Source organism: Heterodontus francisci, chromosome 5, assembly GCF_036365525.1.
Source record: "Heterodontus francisci isolate sHetFra1 chromosome 5, sHetFra1.hap1, whole genome shotgun sequence".
NCBI lineage: Eukaryota > Metazoa > Chordata > Chondrichthyes > Heterodontiformes > Heterodontidae > Heterodontus > Heterodontus francisci.
In genome coordinates this window covers 74,192,198-74,218,487 of record NC_090375.1, presented here as the reverse complement: position 1 = coordinate 74,218,487, position 26,290 = coordinate 74,192,198, and the positions used below count along the sequence as shown (strand labels likewise).

Below are 26,290 nucleotides of genomic sequence, written 5' to 3'. Positions count from 1 at the left end.
TGGTTCTCTAGGCTTGTTGCTCCTACCTATTACCCTAGAGGGAACATGTTGGGCCTGTACCCTCCCCATTTCCTTTTTAAATGCCCCCCACTGCTCTTCTGTAGATTTCCCGACAAGTAATTCTTTCCAGTCTACCTTGGCCAGATCCTGCCTTATTTTACTAAAATTCGCTCTCCCCCAATCCAAAACCTTTTTTTGCAACTTGTCTATTTCTTTCTCCATAAGAAGCTTAAATTGTACCATGTTGTGGTCACTATCACCAAAATGCTCCCCCACCAACACATCAACCACTTGTCCGGCTTCATTCCTCAGATTTACGTCCAGCACTGCACCCTCCCTTGTTGGATCCTCTACATACTGAGCTAAAAAGCTCTCCTGTATACATTTTAAGAACCCCACTCCATCTAAGCCCTTAACGCGATGACTACCCCAATTAATGTTGGGAAAGTTGAAATCACCTAATATAATTACCCTATTATTATTTTTACACACCTCTGTGAATTGCGCACATGTTTGCTCCTCAATTTCCCGCTGACTATCTGGGGGTCTATAATAAACACCTAGCAATGTGGCTGTCCCTTTTTTATTCCTAAACTCTACCCATAAAGCTTCATTTGATGCCCCCTCCAAGATATCATCTCTCCTCACTGCAGTAATTGATTCCTTAACCAATATTTCAATGCCCACTCCTCTTTTGCCCCCTCCTCTGTCTCGCTTGAAGATTCTATATCCTAGGATATTGAGCTGCCAATCCTGCCCCTCCCTCAACCATGTCTCTGTGATGGCTACTATATCACAATTCCACGTGTCAATCCTTGCCCTTAACTCATCTGTTTTACCTGTAATACTCCTGGCATTAAAGTAGAGGCCATCCATCCTGGTCTTACTCCCTTGAAACTTTCTTCCACTGTATTCCCTGTGACTTGTTTGCTTTCCTGTGTTTAGCTGTATCCCTATTCTGCTAGGAGTCTGCGTCCCCTCCCCCTGTCAAATTAGTTTAAACTCCTCCCAACAGCACTAGCAAACCCACCAGCAAGGATGTTAGTCCCTCTCTGGTTCAAATGTAGACCATCCCGCTTGTACAGGTCCCACATTCCCCAGAAACGGTCCCAGTGGTCCAGGAATCTAAAACCCTCCCTCCTGCACCAACTCTTAAGCCACGCATTCATCTGTGCTATTCTCCTATTTCTATACTCGCTAGCATGTGGCACTGGGAGTAATCCAGAGATTACAACCCAAGAGGTCCTGCTTTTTAGTCTGCTGCCTAACTCCCTGAATTCTTGATGCAAGACCTCATCCCTCTTTCTACCTATGTCATTGGTACCAACATGTACCATGACCTCTGCCTTATCATCCTCCCCCTTCAGGATGCCCTGCAGCCGTTCAGTGACATCCCGGATCCTAGCACCAGGAAGCAACACACCATCCTGGAGTCACGTTGACGGCCACCGTAGCGTCTATCTGTTCCCCTGACTATAGAATCCCCTATTACTATTGCTCTTCCTCTCTTTCCCCCTTCCTGTGCAGACAGGCTGTTTGTGGTGCCAGAAGCTTGGCTCTGTCCACACTCCCTGGAGGAACCAGCCTCATCAGTCTCCAAAATGGAATACCGATTTGCAAGCGGGACCCCAGGGGACTCCTGAACTACCTGCCTGATTCTCTTGAAGTGCCTGGTGGTCACCCATTCCCTTCCTTCCTCAAGTCCCTTCAGCTGCGGTGTGACCACCTCTCTATATGTGCTATCCACGATGCTCTCAGACTCACGGATGCTCCACAGTGTTTCCAGCCGCCGTTCCAGCTCTGAAACCCGAGCTTCCAGGTGCTGCAGCTGGACACACATCCTGCACACATGCTGGTCCCGGGGACTGGAAATGTTCCCGGATTCCCACATGCAGCAAGAGGAGCAAACCACAGCTTTAAGCTCTCCTGCCATGACTAAACCCTTTACATTTAAAACTTTAGAAGACTATTATCATTAAAAAAATCAACTAAGTCTTGCTAAAACAATGACTTACAATTCAATCCAGTTTGAAAAATACCCACCAGGACTTACTCACCAGTCAGATGTGCTCTGTGGAAACTCTCGGCTCCCCTCACGCTCTTTGAGGACAGGTAGGAAATGAAAGGAGCTCCTCACTCCCTCCTCACCGAATTCCCTCAGTTGCAAAACTCCCACTTTAGCACTCTAATGCAACCCAAGTCAGCACTTCAGTGCAAACAAGGTGGCCCACTTTTATACTGTCTGACTCTAGCCCCTGAAAATTGGTTTAAGCCAATTATCTAATTAACAAGGTGTAGCTGCAAGCAGAGCCTGAGTGAACTTTGTTTAAAGCTGGTCTAAAACTCACCTTCTCCAACCCAAACAGCAACTGTTAAGTTAATTTGCTGCTTAAAAGAAAGACTAGACTTTAGATACAACTAACCCTTAATTACCCTCAGTCACAAAACTCACATTTCAGCACTCCAGTGCAAAAAAACTCTCTGGAACTCTCTTCCTCTCTTCCTCAAAAGGCAGCAGAAGCAGAGTCTTTGAATATGTTTAAGGCAGAGGTAGACAGATTCTTGATCAGTAAGGGGGTGAAAGGTTATCGAGGTAGGTGGTAATGTGGAGTAATCAGTTCAGCCATGAACTTATTGAATGGCAGAGCAGGCTCGAGGGGGCGTGTGGCCTACACCTGCTCCTAATTCGTATGTGCGTATATCATCCGCACCATTATCTCCAAGAGCCTCACCGAACCAGTAATCTACATCTTCGAACTGAAAGCCTCAGGACCATTAAATTCAGCGAGAAGCTAGCCGAATCACCAAACTCCACAGATTATACATTTTTGTATGGACTTTAACTCAATCAATCTATATTTCCCCACTCTGTAACCTATTTGTGTGTGTTTAAACCACTAGTGTGTGTGTGTCTGAGAGTGAAAGATGCGCATTATTATTTTATTAATTTGTTTTAGGTGCAATAAAGTTAACCTCTTTCTTTCTTTACTCAAGAAAACCCGACTGATAGGTTCTTGTTATGATCATAACAAGAACCTATCAATCAACTACTGAATTGGCCAATACAATTAAACCTGTTGTGGTCAAACAAGCAGAGGGAAAAGAGGGAAGCCCTTTGTCCCCTCCTCACTTGACTGTAACAACATCCTCATCATCAGAGGAGGCATCGCGCTCCACGATATCCTCAGTGGTCAGCACCTCCCCCCCTGCAGCACCAGGTTGTGCACTGCACAGCTGACCACCACGATACGCGAGACCCTCGATGGGGCATACTGAAGAGCTCTGCCAGATCAATCCAGGCAATGGAATCTCATCTTGAGCAGACTTTAGGTGAGCACTTGAAACGCCATAACATACAAGGCTACAGGCCAAGTGCTGGAAAATGGGACTAGAATAGTTAGGTGCTTGATGGCCGGCACAGACATGATGGGCCGAAGGGCCTGTTTCTGTGCTGTATAACTCTATTACTCTATGACTAATGGCCTATTCGATGGTCACTTGGGTTGATCTGTGGCAGGTTTTGTATCTCTCCACTGCATTCATGCGTGGGTTTCTCATGGCCGCCAGTAGCCATGTCCTCAGTGGTTAGCCCTGTCTCCAAGGATCCATCCCTGAAGGTGTGTGGAGGAACGGAAAAGTTCTGGCACCTGGGACTGCCGAAGTATGTAGGTGTCGTGGTTGTTTTCCAAGAACCTTGCACAGACCTGTAGGATCCTTCAGCGGTGTTAACAGACCAGTTGTACTTTTAGGGAGTGGAAGCCTTTCCTGTTGATGAAGGCTACTGGCTGATCTGTGGGAGCCTTGATGGCCTCATGCATGCAGTCAATGACACCCTGCACCTGGGTGAATCCAGTAATGGCCCAGAACCCTATTCCCCAGTCAGCTTGACAGTTTGGATCAGTGTGGAAGCGCACATAGCCGCCTGCCCTCCTGAACAGGGAATTGGTGACCTCCTTGATGCACAGATGCATCGCAGACTGTGAGATTCCACACATATTTCCAGTTGATCCCTGGAATGGTCCAGTGGCGTAGTAGTTCAGTGTCAGTCGACCTTGAGCGACATTGGTCTCCGGTGCCCACCAAGTTCCATAGGGCTAGGTTCATCCTGCATCATGCAGCACAGGTCAGTAATGGCCTCCCTGGACAGCCACAGTCTTCGGAGACACTGCCACTCGGACATCTGCTGGTAGTTGAGCCTCAGCTGGTAGATATTCCATGAAGCATCGCTTCTTCTGCATGCAAGAGGCTGTTGGCGTGCCCCTCTGCATCCTTCTTCATCCTCCTGTTCCAGAGGCTGGCCCTCCTGTGGGCACCCAACTTGCTGGAATGCCCCTGCTTGTGCCTGAAACTCTCTCCCTCTTTGCTGCTCCTCCTCCTAAACAGGGGACCCGAAGCCAGGGTGAACAAGGCCCATGACATGTTGGCTGTCCCTGAGTTCAAGGCCCTCATGGCAAATGGTCCCCCTCTTCTCCTCACTTGTCATGTCTGCACCCTGGTATGGCTCCTCTGCAGTCCTGGCACCTTTGCCTCCATTCCTGACAGCGACTCCTGACACCCTCCCTCCTCTACCCTCGCTGCCAAGCAACGCTGCTGCTCCCGATGGCTTCCCAGTGAAGTCAGCTCTGAGCTCCCACCTCTTTATCGTCTCCTTTAATCAAGCAAGGCTCTGAATTCCCGTGGCTGCCATTCACCATCAGTTAAATCGACCCAGTGAGTAAAGTTTTTGCCTACCGGGCTCTTAAATATCTTAATTGCCTTCCTGCCACATGGATGTGCGAAGTCCGCCCTCCATGTTGGCTGCCGACAGTAAAATCTGGACGGGCCAGCAAGAGGTGCGACGTCTTCCATTGCAATTTTATGCTGCCACCCTCCCCACTGTTCCTATTTCCTGAATAAAATTCAGCCCTTGTACTCAGTATGTTCTTTGAGATACAGGTACTAATATAGTAAGGACTGACATTTAGAGTTTGGAGATTAGAATCTAACCATCCCTGTGGATACTATATCAGTGCAGATGAGAAGGGGATGTTGCTTTTCTTGCACGCTCACCTGTACACTTGATCCAATTTTCATGACAGTCTTTCATTGGGATGCATGTCAGATGTTACAATATTAGCACATGCCCTACAATTATAGTGCGGAACCTGCTTCTATTTCAAGCATCACTCTGATAAACATTGAAAAGAATCTACAGGAATGATTTGTAGACAAAAATAATGGCCAGAATTTTACGTTGTGGCGGTGGACCTGCCCACTGGCTAAAAAGTCAGGGGAGCGCCTACCTCCGCAGGGCCAGGAAGCCACGTTGCAATTTTGCATGGCCCAGGCCCTGAATATGCCATGGTCGGGACTTCTGCCCTTCTAAGAGCTGCAGGCCAATCAGTGGATTGGCATCTCTTCAGCCCCAGCAGTGCCACTGGGAGCGATGGCCACTACTGAGAATGCATCCAGCAAGGAGAGGACGATGAAAGCCGCCCTTCAGGAAGGTAAATGGGATTTGGGTCTCACCGGGAACAATTGGCTAGGCCCTGGTGAGATGGGTGGGAGTCAGAGAGCAAGGCAGGGTAGGGGGGGGGGGGGGGGTAGTTTTAGTGTGTGGCATGAGGTAGTAATGCACGTCAATCGAAGCAGCACTGTATCTTGGCTATAGGGTCACAAGACATCTACCGGCCTCACCAGCTGTGTCATGAGAAGACCTCACTGTTGCCTTACTTTAATGGAGTGTATTCACCATGCTGCTAGGGGGGCCCTTCATGGGACACAGGGTGTGGGATCAGGAAGGCCCCCTTCCCAGCCTGCAAGGAGGCAACCAGGTATTACTGGGCAGCCTCCTGGGTTGCTGAAGTGCCCATCCGTCGCTGGTAAGATACCAATGGCCATGGAAAGAGGCCCTTTAGTGGCAATTAATTGGTAAAATAGCAACGGGGATGGATAGGCTATAGGCATGGTGCCCCTGCTTCTGACTTGATTTTACCTCACCTGCCTCCCAGCCCACTCCCAGGGTTGTTGGGGGGTGGCGTAAAATTCCGGCCAAAGTGCTTAAAGACCTGCAGCCTTTTCAAAGGAATTGCTGTAGTAGTGATCAAATTATTGGCCATGTCACCCAGCAATCTTGGGAGCAATCGGTTGTCCTGTTCCTCAGATGGGAATGTAGAAATGTTATTAGATCAAGTGTGCTGGAGGAGGGAGTTACCGGATGGTCATCTGTTGCCCTGAAGAGTGGATGAAGGTGTGTGGCATGAGATAGTAATGCATGTCAATCGAAGCAGCACTGTATCTTGGCTATAGGGCCACAAGACATCTACTGGTCTCACCAGCTGTGTCATGAGAAGACCTCACTGTAGCCTTACTTTAATGGAGTGTATTCACCATTCATGCCATGATTAATACCCCCCCACTCCCCCACAGCCGCCCCCACCCCACACCCCCACCCACACAGTCCTAAAGCACTTTAATAGCTTTTCATGATTACTCATTATGCTCCTGGGTACATTTATCAGCAGCTTTCTTTCCTAATAACAGTTCATTTCCTAACAATCTTTTCCTTCCTTACAAACTCTTCCATTCACTGTACAATGATAAAACATATTCCTCTCCTCTCAACCTCTCTGGGCAGTGATCTTGGAGGATTGTAGGGCTGGATAGCCGTTGAGGAGTACACAGAAGAAATACTGATAACGTGCCACATAATCAGCTGGTCAGCAAAATTGAAGCCCATGGAATAAAAGGTATAGTGGCAGCATTGATAGGAAATTGGCTGAGTGACAGAGAGTTGTGTTGAATGGTTGTTTTTCAGACTGGGAGAAAGTATTTAGTTGGGTTCCCCAGGGGACAGTACTAGGACCACTGCTTGTCCTGCATTATTTTAATGACATGGACTTGGACCCAATTTCAAAATTTGCATAAAACCTGGAAGGAGGATAGAGATAGACTTCAAGAGGACATAGATAGGCTGGTGGAATGGACAGACACGTGGCAGATGAAATTTAATGCAGAGCAGTGCGAAGTGATACATTTTGGTAAGAACAAGGAGAGGCAATACAAAATAAAGGATGCAATTTGAAAGGGGGTGCAGGAATACAGCGACCTTGAGTCTCTGTGTACAAATCATTAAAGGTGGCAGGGCAGGTTGAGAAAATGGTTAAAAAGGCATAAGGGATCCTGGGTTTTATAAAGAGGCACAGAAAGTACAAAGGCAAGGAAATTATGATGAACCTTTATAAAACTCTGGTTTGACCTCAACTGGAGCATTGCATTCAATTCTGGGTGCTACACTTTAGGAAGTATATGAAGGCTTTAGAGAGAATGCAGAAAAGATTTGCAAGAATGGTTTCAGGGTTGAGGAACTTCAATTATGTGGATAAATTGGAGACGCTGGGATTATTCTCCTTAGAGAAATCATGAGGGGGTTCGAGAGAGTAGATAAAGAGAAACTGATCTCATTGGAAGGGTGAAGAACTAGATCACAGATCTAATGTGATTGGCAAAAGAACCAGAGGTGACATGAGGATAAAACTTGTTTACGTAGTGAGTAGTTAGGATCTGGAATGCACTGCCTGAAAGAATGATAGAGGCAGATTCCATTGTGGCTTTCAAAACAGAATTGGATAAGGGAAAGAATTTGTAGGCCTACGGAGAAAGGACGGGGGAGTGAGACTTGTTAAATTGCTCTTGCAGAGAGCTGGCACAGGCTCAATGGACCGAATAGCCTCCTTCTGTGCTGTAACCAGTCTGTGATTCTGCTATGAATCAATCAAGCCTTCTCACCACAAGAAAACACATGGTAGAAAAATTAGCATGACACACAGATGGTTGAACTTCAATTGTGTTGTGCGCAGGGAGTGTTCTTGTTATCGTATTGAATGATGTGTTCTTGCATGATAGGAAGAAAGCCAGTGTGTAAATCAGGCACCTGATCCAATTCCATCAGTTAGGTTAAGGTTACCCCCCACAGTCTTCAGGCTTCTAAAACCCAAGCTTAGCATCATCTAATTGCTACAATGTACCTCTTTTATTCTTTTTAACTCTGGTAGCTTCTTGTCTTATAGACCTTGACCCTTCACCTTAATTTCACAATTTAAAAACACAAGGGCATCTCTACCATATAACAGTATCGCCGTTTTTTCAACTACCCGGCAGGGATTGCACATAAACCACTGAATGCTCTAATAATGGCTGAACTGGCCAGGTGATATTTACAACAAATTTACTGAAGAAAAAGTCCTACAGTGCCTTGTTCTATCAACATTTCCTGCTTCTATCTAGAACAAAGCAAGTGACAGAATAAATTGCTGTGTTCAGCAGATACTTGTGAGGAACACCTCAGGCACTACCTGATCTACTTCTATCTGTAGTTTTTATCTCTTAATTCATTTTGCTGACCTACATAGGCTTTGATGAAAAACAAAAAGATTTACAATAGCCTCTCTAAACAGTGATGAGATTCCCTCTATTAAAGGGGTTGTTTTCTAGGAAAGTGCTTGGCAAATCTTTCTCTTTTTTACAACACACAATACAACCATGTAAACTACATTGAAGCACCAATGCAACAAGAATGATGTCTGGTGTTTGGGTGCTTCTCCATCTCCAGTCAATGAATGGTTTTGCTGAACACTTTATCATTAAGAAAACACTTCTAAAAGTGTCCATTTTTCAGTTCTTACCAATGGCTCTCCAATGGCACTGATTATGGTAGTTTGAAGGGGACATTGAGGACAGCAATATTATATCATGTAATTCACAATGTATCATTCTGCCAGTTAAATACAACTAGGTGTAACTTGTTGTGTCCATATCATAGATCATAGTTAAAAACTGGGAGGAATTTCATCCCACCCACCTGGCAGAAATGGAGAGGGCACACAGTTAAAATAGCTGTGTAAAAACTTACAATCTGTTCCTGCTTGATTCGCACCTGCTGACATCCTTTCTTCTGGACAACCTTGGACTCAAGCAGGAGCCCCATTAATATGTGCAAATCATGGTCCTGTAATGAGAAACCTGATGGAATTTTAACGGCTGACTGAGCGTGGCACCTGATTTTAACAGCTGGGCTGACTTCCCAATCCTTTTTGGCAGCAAATCAGCAAGCGGCATGTTAAAGAGGCCTGGCCATTAAAATAGGCCAAGCCTACCCGCTGCTGCTCCCCGATGGGCAATCGGCAAAGTGTTTGTAGAGCCGGGAGTTAAAATCCTATAATTATATTAATTCACTCCCTGAAATCAAAGCCATTTTTTTTCATTCTGTTAACCTTGTACTTGATAATTACTTGTTAATTGAATAATATTTAATTCATTTTACCTGATATGTTCTCTTTCCCCTGCAACACCGTACAAATTGTCTCACTGCTCCCTATCTTTTTGAGTCTGATGCATTTCTTGTTACTGTAGCGTATAACAGTTAGTTTTGGTCATTGAACACCAGGCAAAAAATAGCAGGGCAATATTAAACCAACATGTGCGACACAACAATTTGGTGCCATCAGTCTCACTGCCAAGATCCTTCAGGCTTTGTTATGACTCTTAAGGCCAGAATGAAAATCAGCTCCATGTGATTGCTCTGGTGGTTGTTGTAAGCAGAAAGGTACATTGTGCATGTGGGAAATGCAACCTTTCCCACCTGATTGACTCAATTGATATATTTTTGAAATTTGATAACTTTTAATTGATAGTTATTCAGTTTATGGTAAGAAATCATATTTTTTACATATCTGATTTATTCGCAAAAGGTGACGTGATTTTTTAAAAATATTACATTATAAAGAATTCCAACCAAAGTGGCACAAAGGCAAGTATTGCACTGACTCATTTATTCTTATTTTATAAAAAAGATGGATGAGATAAAGAGATTGTCAGCGCAATAAACAGGTAATTAGACATGACTGCAAGACAAACAGCACCAACTTGCATTTATCTATCATCTTTAACATAGTAAAACACTACAAGGTGCTTCACAGGAATGTTATCAATCAAAATTTGGCACTGAGCCACATAAGGAGCTATTAAGACAGGTTTTAAGGAACATCTTAAAGGAGGAGAGAGGAACAGAGAGGGTCCAGGAGGAAATTCCAGAGCTTAGGTGGAATGATAAAAATTGGGGATATGCAAGACATACATATAAAAATCAGTTGTTACAAGAATATTAGCAACCTTATTGTGCACCTAGGAATGGCTGGGGGTTCCCTTCCCACAAGGAACTTAACTTTCTCTAGCTCAGAAGCTGATCGAGCTGCCTGACATTACAGTAGCCCAGAGTCTGTAGGCTGACTCAGAATGATTGGTTTCTGGCTGCAGTCTGCTGACCAGATGGAAATGAGGACCAGTCGATAAATCGGACAGGGTCTCCCATGGGACTACCAGTCTGCTGGCTGGTATGCTATGTCAGCCAGCCACTGGAGCAAGCCACTCAGCTAAAACAGCCTATAAAAGCTTGTACTACTAAGCTTGAACATAACAAAATCCCACCCCTCCGCAACATTCAGCAGTATATATTCTCCTACCAAGGCCCAGATTCAGTGACCATCGGTCTCTAACCTGCTATCAGTCTGAGCTCCAATAATGTCATCTCTCCCCAACTATAGTTGCAGACAGAGAGTTTAAACAGAAGAGGGAAAAAAATGAACTGGAACGGCAAAGGTGGAGGGGCAACATGATAGAGGTTTACAAAGTTATGAGTGGCATGGACAGAGTGGATAGTCAGAAGATTTTTCCCAGGGTGGAAGAGTCAGTTACTAGGGGACATAGGTTTAAGGCGCGAGGGGCAAAGTTTAGAGGGGATGTGCGAGGCAAGTTCTTTACACAAAGGGTGGTGAGTGTCTGGAACTTGCTACCGGGGGAGGTGGTGGAAGCAGGTACGATAGTGACGTTTAAGAGGCATCTTGACAAATACATGAATAGGATTGGAATAGAGGGATACGGACCCCGGAAGTGCAGAAGGTTTTAGTTTAGACAGGCATCAAGATCGGCGCAGGCTTGGAGGGCTGAATGGCCTGTTCCTGTGCTGTACTGTTCTTTATTCTTTGAAAAATCATGAGAAGTAAAGGAGCAGAGAGAAAAAGATGAGAAAGAAGAGTGAGAAAAATAGAACTTAGCAAGCAAATATAACAAAACAGAGGTAGTTTGGTTGCTGTAAACATGCCTGTGAATTTTCATGTTTTTTACAGCAGTTCCCTGGACTTGACATTTTTCGCCATGCTTTCCTCCGAAGTTTACAATACCAAAATTACAGCCCTAGCTATAGGTGATTGCTGTTCAATATCTTCAGGATTGGAGTTATAGAAAGAAAGGACAAGGCTCTTGGGCAATTGAAAGCCTAAAGGCAATCCATCTCTGAACAATACAATGCATACAGCTGGTAAGTTGCAGATTTGGTGACTGCCATTGGTTAAGAATCAATTTGACATTGCTCCATTCTTTCTTATACTGTTGTTACGACCAGGTGAGAAAGGTATCTAGGGGTCTCTTTCAGCCTTCGCCTGGTCTTAATTTTAAACACACTGTGTTTTGAGCTCCCCTTTGGTGAATCCTTGTTCACCGCTTTCCAATTATAAGGCAAAGAAATGAGCACAAACAGGTCTTCTTAGGTTTGAAGAAAAGTGAAATTTATTAAAATTTAAACTCTAATTTGGTATACGCCTACAGATATACACCGCACCCCAGGCTAGCATGCATATGCGATACGCACACGCAAATAGAGACAGAAAAGAGCAGAAGAAAAAAATTAAGAGAGGTTTGAGGCAATATCAGAAGAGTTTCTTGTTACTGTGCTTCGAGCTCACTGTCGTCCTTTTATAGGTGGTCTTGCTTTTCATTGGAGTTTCAGTATTCTTCTTAAACCTTGTTCATTGTTAGAGACTTTTCTCTCTTGGGGTTCACGTATCTTCAATGGGTCTTCAGTTCCGTGAGAAAGAGATGAGAGCAGACAGGAGAGAAATGTTCTCAGTCCAGAAGCAAACAGCTTTCTGAGTTCAAATTTTAAAAAAACCAACAGCCGGTTAGTCATGTGACTAAACTGGTCTGACCACGTCAGTTTGTGTATTCGGCCATTAACATGGAATGCTAGCCTCTCCACCTTCAACGTCTGGTAATCAAAAGTGCATTGTGAGTTAAATTGGAGCAGGGAGTGGCCCCTTTGTCCCTTCCAAGCACTGTTTGTTACTATGCAAATGTCTTTCCAGTCAGGAGCTTGGCAACCCCTTTTAATAGGCCTTCATTTCTTCCCAGCAACAATTTTAAAATTTAATGTCCACGTGGCAAAATATCTGTGCCCCATTCTTGGCAGGTCGGGGCCTGCATGACACTGCCACACCCAGGGGAATGAAATGCAATTTGAAAAGAAACGGCGCATTTCATTACAAGGTTTGAGAGAAATAGAAGATACAGAAAGAAAAAACATGCATTTCTCTCATTCATTTCCATTCATTCATAACTCTTAAAGCTTATTAAAATTGTCTTTTCTGGGTGCCAGTGTTGCTTTAACCTCCCCTTTTTGTTTTTGGCATCCCAGTAGTCATGTGGTTCTTTGGGGAAGCTTTTCTTCAGTTTGCCCATTGCCATGACTGGATAGGGTTTTGTTCCTGTTGAGGTAATGTTTTTTCCAGGAGAGTTAGTAGGGGGCGGGTCTATCCTGAATTTTCTGAGTCATGCATAGACGTTTGACTTCAGGGGATGGGTGGTTCCCTTTTTCTTTGACTGTGGGTGGGGGGGGGGATTCTTTGCCAATCTCCCCTTTGTTCTCTGGGACACTCCTACATGCAGGTATGTGTGCAGACTTGACTACACGTTCCTGTGGCACTTCAACTAGGTGAGGTATCACCATCATGGTTTCTGTGCCCCCTAGAGGTCTCTCTTTGTCTCGGCAGGTTCCTGTAAATGCTGTTAGCAACTCTGGTGGGGTGCTTCTAGTGTCTGCATTTACATAGGAGGATATGGGGTCTAACTTTTCACATTGTTGGGGGTTGGCTGAACAGACAGTAGGGGCTCCCGGACTTCATTTAACCTGCCCTCTTGGTCACTTTTTCCCCTTCTCTTTCTAAACTTTTGCCAGCCGTGTGCCTGCCAGTTCCCTCTCTCTCTCTCCTGCCTCTCTCGTTCCCTCTCCTGTCTTTCTGTTTCTTCATGTGCCTTCTGGAAGGCCCTCTCTTCCTCCCTCTCCTCCTCTCTCTCTCTTTTTCTCTTTCCTCTAAGTCAAGTTTCCTTTGTCCAATTGTATATTTGCAAATATCCTGTGTGATTCTGCTTCTAACCCTGTTTCTGCATGTTCAGCTTCAAGGGAAAAATGGCTGGCCACTAGTCTTAGGAGTTCAGACTTCCTAGCCTTGCCATGTACAGTGATCCCACACTGCTCAGCCATTTTCCTCAACTCCTCCACAGAAAGTGCTTTTAACTTATCCTAAGTTACTTCACCCTGGCTTGGAGAGCTACTAGCTTCAGTTGCAGACATGTTAGTATTCAATCACACACAACCACAATCTTGCTCTTTTTTGATTGGGAACAATTTGGCTTCCCACTTCCAATTTTTCTCGTTTGTGGGTAAAATCCCCGACCCTAAAACACAATTTTCTGTTACGACCAGGTGAGAAAGGTGTCTAGGGGTCTCTTTCAGCCTTCATCTGGTTTTATTGTAACAGGGTTTAATTTTAAACACACTGTGTTTTGAGCTCCCCCTTGGTGAATCCTTGTTCACCGCTTTCCAATTTTAAGGCAAAGAAATTAGCACAAACAGGCCTTCTTAGGTTTGAAGAAGAAAAATGAAATTTTATTAAACCTTAAACTTAATCTCTAATTCAGTTAACGCCTACGGATACACACCGCGTACCACACTAGCATGTATACGTGATACGCACATGCAAATAGAGACAGAAAACAGCAGAAGAAAAAAAATGAAGTAGGGAGGATTGAGGCAATATCAGAAGAGTTTCTTGTTACTGTGGTTCAAGCTCACTGTAGTCCCTTTGTAGGTGGTCTTGCTTTTTGTTGGGGCCCAGTATTCTTCTTAAACCTTGTTCACTGTAGGAGACTTTTCTCTCTTGGGGTTCAGTTCTGTGAGAAAGAGATGGGAGCAGACAGGAGCGAAATGTTCTCAGTCCAGGAGCAAGCAGCTTTCTGAGTTCAAATTCTCTGTGGCAAGTTCAAATTTTAAAAAAAACAGCCAGTTAGTCATGTGACTAAACTGGTCTGACCATGTCAGTTTGTGTATTCGGCCATTAACTTGGAATGCGACCTCTCCACCTTCAACGTCTGGTAATCAAAAATGCATTGTGGATTAAATTGGAACAGGGAGTGGCCCCTTTGTCCTTTCCAACACTGTCTGTTGCTATGCAAATGTCTTTCCAGTCAGGGGCTTGGCAATCCCTTGTAATAGGCCTTCTTTTCCTCCCAGCAACAATTTTAAAATGTAATGTCCATGTGGTGAAATATCTGTGCCCCATTCTTGGCAGGTGGGGACCTGCAGGACACTGTGCATAGACTACAATCTTCATAATATCACAGACATGTTGGGGCTGAATTTTTACAGCAGCTTACCCACTCGTCTGACGTAAACTCAGCTAATGAGCCCTGGAAAAACAGTGTAGACACCGAGCAACTGAACACCTTGTAGAAATCAATCCCCTTAGAGTCAATTCAATAAAGGAAATTGGTGGGCTCAGCCCTTGCATGGCATGGGAATTGATGAGCTATATGCGATGACAAAAGGTAGGGAGTTGAAGATAGTTCCACATGGTAATGTGCATTCCAAAATAGAAGAAGTTGTGAATTGAATATTTTTGGACCTGTCTAGTGGTGGCTGAGAGGTATGTTGCAAAGGAACCAGGGCTGTAGGTGGCACGGGCATTGGCTCTTTCTCCCTTTCTCAGGCCTATTGCTGTCAGTTTACAACAAATCACTCAAAAAACAGTGTGCTTACTAATGTTCCAGAATATACTACTGCTTATTTTCAGCAATTATGTTGTCAAATGCAAATGGAACATTTCAAGAAACACAACATAGATTGGGAGTACTTAATTACAATACATTTAAGTGGAAGCTAGGTAAGTACATGAGGAGAAAAAGGGATAGGAGGATATTTTGATAGGGTTAGATGAGATAGGGTGAGAGGAGGCTTGCATGGAGTTAAACACTGACAGAGACCAGTTGGGTCGAATGGTTTGTTGTGGTGTAAATTCTATGTAATACTGTCTGACCCAAAAAAATATGTAATCATACAAGACCCATTCATTAGTGTAGGATATATGGATTTTACCACCCTGCTCCAGAAAGTTGGACACAGCAAGTTATTGCTTTCCTACATGTGACTGCAGACCCACAGCAATGTGGTTGACTTAACTGCCCTCTGAACTGGCCTAGCATGCCACTCAGCTCAAGGCAATTAGGGATGAGCAACATCCCATGAATGAATAAAAAAAAGGCTCTTATTATTATTTTAATGAATCCATGAAACATGCCCAATTCTAAATACATTAACAAGTTACAAAATTGTTTACTCTATGATTTAAGCTGATCTGTTTATATCCCAAATACCTTGGACACTATCTTCCTTTCAGTGCAGCCTTTCGCTATGAATGAAGCTGTTTGATCATGAAGTGTGTCAATACATTGCAATCAACTACATTCTACCTTACAGTAAAAATCTTGCCTTTGCACTATTTAGTATAAAGATTTAGCAGGCAGCCCTCTCCAGCTGGCATGAAATTCAACCAATAGTTGCTCCCTCCTGTCACAGGTTGGCCATTTAGGACTGAGATGGGAAGAAATCTCTTCATGCAGGGGGCCGTGAACCTTTAGAATTCTCCACCCTGGAGGGCTGTGGATATTCAGTCGATGAGTATATTCAAGACTAAGATCGATAGATATTGGACTCTAAGGGAATAAAGGAATATGAGGATAGGCTAGGAAAGTAGAATTGAAGTAGATCAACCATGAACTTATTGAATTGTTCAGCAAGCTCGAGGGGCATCATTGCCTACTCCTGGTCCTATTTCTTATGCTCTTGAATGAGTTAAGTTTATTGCTTTATTGCAGTTTAAAACCTTGTTCACATATGCTAACATTTGATGTATTACAGTTGAAGCATTGCTGGAGCTAGTTCCTCATTTACACTGCGGGCTGACCATGGGTCACCAACATTGTTAATTCTGTTCCTGTTGCTATTGCAACAACAACTACTTATGTTTATATAGTGCCTTTAATGGAATAAAATGTCCCAAAGTGCTTCATAGGAGCATTATAAAGCAACATTAAATACTGAGCCACAGATGATGACATTCGGGAAGATGACCAAAAGCTTGGTCAAAAAAGTCGGTTTTAAGGAGCGTCTTAAAGGAAGGAAGCAAGGTAGTGATACAGAGAAATTTAGGGAGGGAATTCCAGAGCTTAGGGACCAGGCAACTGAAGGCATGACCACCATTGATGAAGTAATTAAAATCAGGAATGCTCAAGAGGCCAGAATTAGATGAGTGCAGATATCTTGCAAGGTTATGGGGCTGGAGGACATTAAAGAGATAGGGAGGGGTAAGGCCATGGAGGGATTTGAAAACAGATATGAGAATTTTAAAATCAGGGCATTGCTTGACTAGGAGCCCATGTAGGTCAGTGAGCACAGGGATAATGGGTAAAGGGGACTTGGTGTGAGTAAGGACAGGGGCAGCAGTTTTGAATGACCTCAAGTTTACAGAATGTAGAATGTGGGAGGCCAGCTGGGATTGCATTGGAATAGTCAAGTCTAGAGGTAACATGGCTAATGGGAAGATTCTTGGTAGTGTAGATGAGCAGAGAGATCTTGGTGTCCAGGTACATAAATCCCTGAAAGTTGCTACCCAGGTTAATAGGGCTGTTAAGAAGGCATATGGTGTGTTAGCTTTTATTAGTAGGGGGATCGAGTTTCGGAGCCACGAGGTTATGCTGCAGCTGTACAAAACTCTGGTGAGGCCGCACCTGGAGTATTGCGTGCAGTTCTGGTCACCGCATTATAGGAAGGATGTGGAAGCTTTGGAAAGGGTGCAGAGGAGATTTACTAGGATGTTGCCTGGTATGGAGGGAAGGTCTTACGAGGAAAGGCTGAGGGACTTGAGGTTGCTTTCGTTGGAGAGAAGGAGGAGGAGAGGTGACTTAATAGAGACATATAACATAATCAGAGGGTTAGATAGGGTGGATAGTGAGAGTCTTTTTCCTCGGATGGTGATGGAAAACACGAGGGGACATAGCTTTAAGTTGAGGGGTGATAGATATAGGACAGATGTTAGAGGTAGTTTCTTTACTCAGAGAGTAGTAGGGACGTGGAACGACCTGCCTGCAACAGTAGTAGACTCTCCAACTTTAAGGGCATTTAAGTGGTCATTGGATAGACATATGGATGAAAATGGAATAGTGTAGGTCATATGGTTTCACAGGTCGGCGCAACATCGAGGGCCGAAGGGCCTGTACTGCGCTGTAATGTTCTATGTTCTATGTTCTAAATACAGTCTGGGAATGCTTATTTGTTCATCATGGTATGTTGATTCGTCATTCTACTTGTATTCTACACTTCCTGTGCCCTTTCCTATCTATGATGTGAAGCAGGAATCTGCTGGCAATATTATAATGAGGTGGACTCCCCATGACCTTAAACAATGCAGCAGCAGCACAAGTGGATGATACTGATGGCTATTCTGCTGCACTTAAAGCTGTGAAGCAGTTCCATTCATTCTTGGACCCAATGTATTGGACAGCCACTCAACTGATCCCAAAAATGCTTGTGTTTAAATGGCATTACTCAAAGCATTACCATCCCTTTTGCCATTTAATCACTCCTACCCGTCACCCTATCACAAACCTTTCACTTTTGTCCTTGCTCCCCTTCTCCCCATGGCTTTGTACTTGCTTAAAAGCTGCTCATCTCTAAGCAGCTCCTAATTCTGCGCAAAGTTCATCAACCTGAAACGTTAACTCTATTTCTCTCTCCACAGACGCAGCCTGGCCTGCTGAATGTTTCTAGCAGTTTTTTCTTTTGCTTATGGATAGCTAATATCTGGTCAGAGCTGGAGTTGCAGCAGCAGAAGGAACAGGAAGGTGTAGAAGATGAACTGAAAGAAACAGAAAGAGCATATGGGAGCTAAAGCTCTTCAATCTTCAATGACAAACAAATTCAGTTCTAGCTTATTGCACCAGACAGACTGAAGAGTTTGAGATCAGAAGCAAGAATATCCATGACTTCATGGCAATAATGTCGTGCTGCTGGGTGCGAAATTAGGCTTGTTGGTGTCGGTATTTTGGGTTCTTCAAGTGCCCAAGTACTATCTAAAGGGATCATTAACTACCTACAGGTTAGTTTCTGCTTGATTTCTTCTAGCTGTTGCTATATTTATACAAGTTTTTGGAGCATTCTGTAGTTGCTTCAAATTGCAAAAGTCTGCAGGAAGTGGTGTGGCTGTGCTGAAGAAGTTTTTGGTGCTTTCAAGGCTTCTGCACAAACCTGTGTACCCAGACAGCGATGCACTAGTAGCCATTCCCCTTGGATAGATCATGACTTGGAGAATGAACAAAAGCCATGTAGAGCAGGACAGGCTGCTGGAAGCGGGAGGAACAGGAGGGGGAGAAGGGCTCGAAACCAGAGGCCACATCTGCCTAGGGTGTTCAGGGAGCAATTCTCCAACCTGAACCTCAGCGAGGAACAATGTGTGTGATGTTTGTGCTTCAGTAAGGAGGTCCTCACTGTAATCTGTCACCTACTGCAGCCACAACTGTAACTCCAGAGCAGGATGAGGACCATAAGGTCAGAGGCTGTGAAGGTGACCAGGGTGATGATCTTTTATATATCTGTTTTCTTCCAGGCCAGAGCTGGAGATATTAGCAACATCTCAAAGTTTGCCATCCATTGTTGCCCTCTATCCATTGAGAACTAACTACATTTCATTCTCTCTTGCCAGAGACAAGCAGGTGGAGTGAGCTCATGGCTTCACTAGGATTGCACCTTTCCCCATGGTGCAGTGTACCATTGACTGTACACACATGGCTTTGCAGGCACTGCAAGTCAGCTCTGCCCTATACCGGAATTGAAAGGAATTCCACTCCCTCAACATCCAACTAGTGTGTGACCATAAACAGTGAATCATGCAGATCAACTGCTGTCTCTTGACAGCAGTCATGATGCCTTCATTCTGTGACAGTCCACTGTGCAGTTGCGTTAGAACCATCACAGCAACTGGGCAACAAGGTCTATCTGATGACATGACTGATAATCCTGGTGCCCAACCCACATTTTTGGGTGCACCATGCATACAATGAAAACTATACTGCCACAGGAAATGTGACAGAGCAGACCATTGGCATGCTGAAACAATATTTTCACTGCCCTCTGGAGGAGCCCTGCAATACTCAGCAGAGTAGGTATCAAGATTCTTGGTAGTCTGCTGTATACTGCACAACCTTGCCATCATGAGGGCATAGCCCTTGCCACCAGGTGTACAGTGAGCAACTGAACAGCAGGAGGAGGAGCAGCAGGAGGAAGAAGAGGAAAAGGAGGAAGAGGAAGTAGGCAACCTAGGCAGCCCTTTTCTGACTGGACAGTGTGTGAAGAATTCATCCAAGTGTGATACCAGTAACTGCAAACCCAAATCTCCATTCATCAACAGTCCTACACTTTACCTTCCCTCTGTCACTACCCATCACCATCCTCTTGGCCACAACGTAAAAATAAAAGCCACAACAGCAAGGGAACTGGCGGAGTAACAGGGGTGGGAGGACGACTGCTGTCATCCTGCAAGAGGACAGCAGGTTTGTGCTCCATGGAGCCAATGCCACTCCTCCAGGACATCACCTCAGCAATCCTAGTAATCTGTTGACGGACAGACTGCTGGACTGCTGTGACACCCTGCAAGCTCCTTTGTACACTGTAACCTACAGCCATGATGGCAGCAGTCTGAGCTTGCATGCAGCAAGCTGACCTTGCACGAGTTCAGTCTGAGCTTCCAGTGCAGCACTCAGATGTTGGGTGGCTGCTGCTTGTGCTGCAATGGAAGCTGTGGCATCCACTATCAGATGCTGTATCGTGGTTGGTTTCACAAGTGTGCAAATTGATTCGACCACCACTTCCATGCTGGAAAGGATCGGCTCCAAGCTTTGAGCAAAGTCCCTTGCCAAGTTGATGTTGGACTCCTCCATGCTCCTGGACAGTGACCATAGGCTTTCTGGCAGGCTTCCCAAAGCACCAGGCATTTCGTTGTGCATGCCCATCAGCCTTCTTCTATTGGCATCCCATCAATGTCTTCATCTGAGTTCTCTGCAGCAGAAACTGTGTATGACCTTGTCCTTTCAGCAAGCTGGCACTTGTGCTATCCATGACCTTTGCCCTGGCTGCAACACACTCGTGCCTGGTAACTCACCATATGCAGATCCCAGCTAAAATATATCCTCTGATACATGCAGTGCCAGTACCTGAGCTGGTTTCTGCAAGTGGGAAATCAAGTGACAGTGTTGTGTGTTCATCATCATTCTATTCTTGGTGTTTCTCCACTACCTGGCCACTTTGCACCTCTTGGGAATCTGAAAGGAAAAAGACACAAGGTGAAGCTTGTGGTGGGGGTAATGGGAATGTAAGAGGAGCATGCTTACACTATCTGCAGCTTGTAGAACAGAAGAGAGTGTGGGATGAGGAGGAAGTGGGATTTAAGAAGGAGGATTAGGTATGAGGATATTGTCATCTTTGACTACAGCCTCAGTTATGGGCATTTCAATAATAGCCAGTATCATCTCCTTCATGGGGGTTAGGACATGCAGGTTATCCTGTCTCCTCTGGTTAACTCCTGCTCTCTCCAGTTGTTTGCTACCTTGCCCTGCAAGAGAGAGGGAAGTGTTTCACTGATGTGGCTATAGCTATGGAATAGCTATATTGTGTGCAACATGTGAGATGTTGAGCTAAGTCTTTGAGGGTGAAGTGAAACATATGAAAATTAGCTATGAGGCCTGAAGGTGAGTAATGGGGGCTGTGGTGAATTGAACACTGGCTGAGGGTACTGGTGCAGGTGGTAGAATATGGCATATGAAAATGCATTCACTGACCTTGACCACTCATGTGAGGTCATTGAACTTCTTGCGACACTGCATCCAGCTCCACAGGGCTTGACTCCTGGAATCTGCTCCCATTGCCTTTTGAGTGTGTGTCTGAAGGCTCTCCTTGCCTGGTGCAGATCCAAGTCATCTCTCCTCCTTTCCACCTCCTCCACCAAGACATCCAATACCGTGTCTGAAAAGTCTGCAGCCCACACTTCCACTGTTGTACCATTCCTCATTCTTTGCCAGGTCAGGTTCCCTTTCACCACGACTCCCAACACCTGCTCCAGCTATAATGTACCTCCCCTTTAAGAGGGGCAGGCTAGCTTAAAGCATGGTAGGCTAGATTTAAATGGTGCTAGCCACTCATGATATCGGTCCCCTGCCAATGAATAGTGTGGTTAGTGCTGGCAGGAAGCAGAGATCATTCAAATAAGCAGGCAGCATGAAGTTGCCATGCTGCTTTCATTACAATTAATGGGCATGGATTAATCACGCTTTGCGATCCCACGCTTGTTTTCGAGAGCTTTCCAATTTAGCCCCCACTGAGTTACATATCAGTGAAAGACCGTGTTGAACAATGAACTGCAATTCGGAAATGCCAAAAAAACTTACAAGGTCAAGATTCCTTTTATGCGGCGGCCCCTCTGACTCTGTCATAACTGTAACCCATTTTTCTGAACTGGACTCATTTCCCGTGCACATCAGGCTCCCAGTGGTACTTAAACCATTAATGCCAGTGCCATTGCTAACCTGAGCCTACTGACTCCATCATCCCCTGAATGATCCTGTGAGAGGTGTTAAGAAAGACACATAATAGGGATATCTCCTGGGAAATAGGGCCCTATCCTATTTCCATTTACATGCAGCAAACAGGGAAGGAAAGGCCAGCAGCTGTATTGGCAGGGCTGGGAGAGGAAATCCAGGTTGGGCACAGTGCCGATGGCTAGCCTCACACTTCCTCATTGCTATCCCGCCCAATCTCAAGTCGAGATAGTGGAGGAAAATCCAGTCCCCATTCACATGAATCATATATAATGTGATTTTTATTTTGTTCATGGGATGTGGGTGTCACTGGCTAGGACAGCATTTATTGCCCATCTCTAATTGTCCTTGAACTGAGTGGCTTGCTAGGCCATTTCAGAGGGCATTTAAGAGTCAACTACATTGCTGTGGGTCTGGAGTTACATGTAGGCCAGACCAGGTAAGGACGGCAGATTTCCTTCCCTTTAGGACATTAGTGAACCAGATGGGTTTTTTACAACAATCGACACTGGTTTCAGAGTCACCATTAGACTCGCTTTTTAATTCCAGATTTATTTTATTAATTCAAATTTCACCACCTGCCGTGGTGGGATTCGAACCTGTGTCCAGTGATGTAACCACTATGCCACCGCCTTCCCTAGTGATGCACAAGTGCTTTGCTAAATACTCTTTTCGTCACTTCATATTCCATTCAAGTGTAGTTATACATGTATGTTTCAACACATCTTCATTACTTACAGTGCAAAACGATATTTTCTAAAGATATATAAATGACTTTCAAGCCATTTAATCTCAGCCGCAAATTAATTACATTTCCTCTATTTTACAGTGTAAAAATTTCCATTGAATTGCTCAAAGGCATGAAGAAGGCATGAGGCGGCTTTGCTGCTCAGAGTCCAAAAATATGATTAACTGGCTGAGGGGTTGGAGCTGATAATACAACTTATTAGACAAGTACCATGGAGCACTCTGACCAGCAATCATTTTAATTAATAATGGCTGCATTATATTATTTGACAAAGCCATAAGAGTTACTTTACATGGTACAGGAGAATTCAGAGTCTTCTGGGTGTATTTAGTTTTGTGGACATTTAGCCAAGCCAGACAGGAGAAAAAGCTCTGGAGTCATAAACACTTCACCGCATCATTAGTGAAGTTCTACCAATTTTAAGCTCATTAATTGCGCCGATCAGTGGCATTACTACAGGTGTGGTAGAAATAATTCAAAAGCAAAATACTGCTGCCGCTGGAAATTTGAAATAAAAAGAGAAAATGCTGGACAGACTTTCCCAGCCTGAGAGCATTTGTACCAAAAATATTTGCCAAGTGATCTAGCTTGAGATGGCTCTATTGAGTTGAATTTTTTGGCATTCAACCATGTTGCACACAGTTAAAGGAACAAGAAAAGAAAGGCGTGCATTTACATAGCACATTTCATGACCACAGGATGTCCCAAAACACTTTATAGCCAATGAAGTACTATTTTGAAGCATAGTCACTGTTGTAATATGGGAAATGTGGCAGCCAATTTGCACAAGCTCTCACAAACAGCAATGTGTTGATGACCAGATAATCTGTTTTTGTGACGTTGATTGAGGGATTAATATTGGCAACGTATAATTCCCCTGCTATTCTTTAAAATAGTGCCACAGTACATAGGAAATAGGAGCAGGAGTAGGCCATTCAGCCCATCAAGCCTGCTCCGCCATTCAAACAGATCATGGCTGATCAACTACCTCTATGCCATTTTCTGAGAGGGCATCTCATTCAAAAAATGGTAACCCAGACAGTGCACCACTCCCTAGGTATTGCATTGGAGTGTCAGCCTCTATTTTAGCGCTCCAAGCCCTAGAGTGGGGACTTCAATCCACAATCTTCTGACTCAGAGGCGAGAATGCTACCAACTGAGCCACAGCTGACACTGCAAGACCATGAAAGTTTGAATATTCACAGCAATCATTCTTAAAATGGATAATTTTACAAAACCTCAGGCAGGTCTACCTTAATTATTTGTTTTGGTCTTAATCCATGGGGTGGGTGTGATAATAGTTCAATGAGGCAGTATATTATATCACAGAAATGAACACTGAAAATGATAAGTTTCTAAACGAAATAAACCGAAGTTCCATTATGATAGTAAGGGAAACTCTTCCTGCTTATTTTGAGGATAAAGCAAATAAATTGAACAGCTCACCAAAGACAGTTTGGTACAACAATCATTCACATCTGTATCATAGTATTCACGAGTTGCAGTTTTTTTATACAGAAAACAAGCATTACCAGGTTCTGTTATTTTGAGCAAGCTCCTTAATTTACATTGTCAGCAAGGCAGACTTAACTTTTGGAGTGAATGTTACCTTCCCTGGTCCTTACATAATAGTCAAATGTAATCATTTTCTGCAATACATTCTAGTCGTCAACATGCGTAAATAATTAATGTTCTCTGATTGGCATCTATGGGGTCATTTTAACTTGACTCATCTAGGAGGAACTGATGTGATCATGTCACTCTCCACTGACATCAAACATGCATCTGACCCAATCCCGTCAGTTTCCCACAGGGCAGATTAAGTTAAAATTATCCAACTTGTTTGACTAGAACCTGACATGACTTACTGGATGTGACCCATTCACAGTCATATTCATACCTGCTTTCCTCTATCTTTCTATACACATTACACACACACACACACACACACACACACACACACACACACACACACACACACACACACACACACACACACACACACACACACACAGTTGGATTTTATCTCAGCGACGGGGTCCATGCGGCGGGCAACCCACCTTGACCCTCTGTTGGACCTACAGCCAAATTCAATGGCGGGCAGGCAATTAACTGCCAATCTTTAAGGGACAACCCCCAGATCCAGAGCTGCTGACCAATCAGAGGGAGTGGTGGACTCTGCCGGCACTGCAGAAGGTCTGCAGTAGTGAACATAGAGAAGACCCCAGGATCCAGGTAAGTGGGATCAGGGTTGCCGGGGCCAGTGAGACAAGCAAGGGAGTGGAGGAGGGGGGTGGTTGGTGAAGGTGTGGGGGGGGCCCTTGCCATGGGGGCAGTCATCGCCTCTGGGGAAGTGCCTCCATGGGCCATGGATTACCCTCAAAGGAGAGACCTTGCCCGAGCCCACTATGAGGCCTCCGATCTCATGTGGTGGTGTTTCCATGTGGTGGCTGGCCCCTCCGACATTAGTTGAATGGGAGTGGAGGCAGGAAGCTGCCTTTAAGTGGTCTTATTTGGCTACTTAAGTGGCTCAATTGGCCTTGGGTGGGAGGGCAGTCCTCCACCTTCCCCGCCATGGACTAAATGGCATGGGGGCAGGAGAAGGTTGGGCAGGCTGCCAACGCCACCCCACACTATTTTGTGTGCGCCACCCCCACCCTCACCCTCCCCACCTCCATTCCTGTCTCCAAGGGCAGGATAAAACTCAGCCCACTATTTCCCATGTATTTATAAACATCTGTCCATCAGAGCAATTTTTTTCACTTTTCTTGCTGATACTCTTAGTGGCTCAACACTGGTATCACATTTAGTCAAAGCAAACAAGGATTTCAGAATTATAATGGGATTAATAAAGTTAATTGATTGGCATTACAAATGAAACCAGTATGGAATAACATTGGCCTCAAAAACCTTAATTTAGATGTGATAAGCCTAAATATCCTTCTTCCCTGTATTTACAAATGAAACTAGCCAGGATGCTCCTTAATTTCAGGAGCATGCTCAAGATAAGCCATGATATAATTGAATGGTGAGACAGGCTTTAGCGGCTGCATCACCTTCACCTGCTCCTATCTTCCGAAATGTAACATTTAAAGAATGAGAAGGCTTATTGGGGAGACCTTCTGGCTTCTCTGCTAATCTGGCAAAGTGTTTGGCTTGTACAAACTGTCCTGTTTTCATTTCCTTTATTAGAATGGAATAAAATTTGGGTGGGTTCTACAACAAGCAGATAATCCTGGCAGAGCACTGGCCAGGTGAGCAAGCCAAATATTGACCTCATATGCTTTTACTTTCGCTAGTATAAATTGTTCCACAAGTAAAATTATAGAAAAACTATTTTACTAAAACATCACTAAAAAAATTATCAGAATTCCTAGTTCATCTAAAGAGTATCAGGCTGAATTTGCAAGGTTTTGGGAGGGTGAGGGTGTCTTCTGAACATCTTCTTTAACTTCTGTGGGAGATCCATGGAAAGTGAGGACCATTTACTCCAGGATTCCCATGGATCTTCCACCAAGGTTAAAGCAGGCAATTGGGACAGCATCTTTTGAAAGTTAATGGCATATGTCTTTAACCTTACACACAGAGCAATATTTATCTCTTTAAGTACGTTCATCTCTTTGAAAGTTGCACCACATAATATACAATGTATGTAAAATGAACAATAAGGCCTGTCCCTGCAATGTTATTTCAATCTTATCGCTGCCTTGCACTTCGGACCTTGGCCCTTCATCAGTATAAAATATAGGAGCT

The 26,290-nt window shown here is 44.4% G+C and overlaps 1 protein-coding gene across 2 annotated transcripts in view; it reads right to left on the bottom strand.

The window, feature by feature from the left end:
* The window catches only part of LOC137369913 (matrix metalloproteinase-16-like), a 306,491-nt gene that overhangs the window by 155,499 nt on the left and 124,702 nt on the right, over positions 1-26,290 (bottom strand). The window lies entirely within an intron of this gene.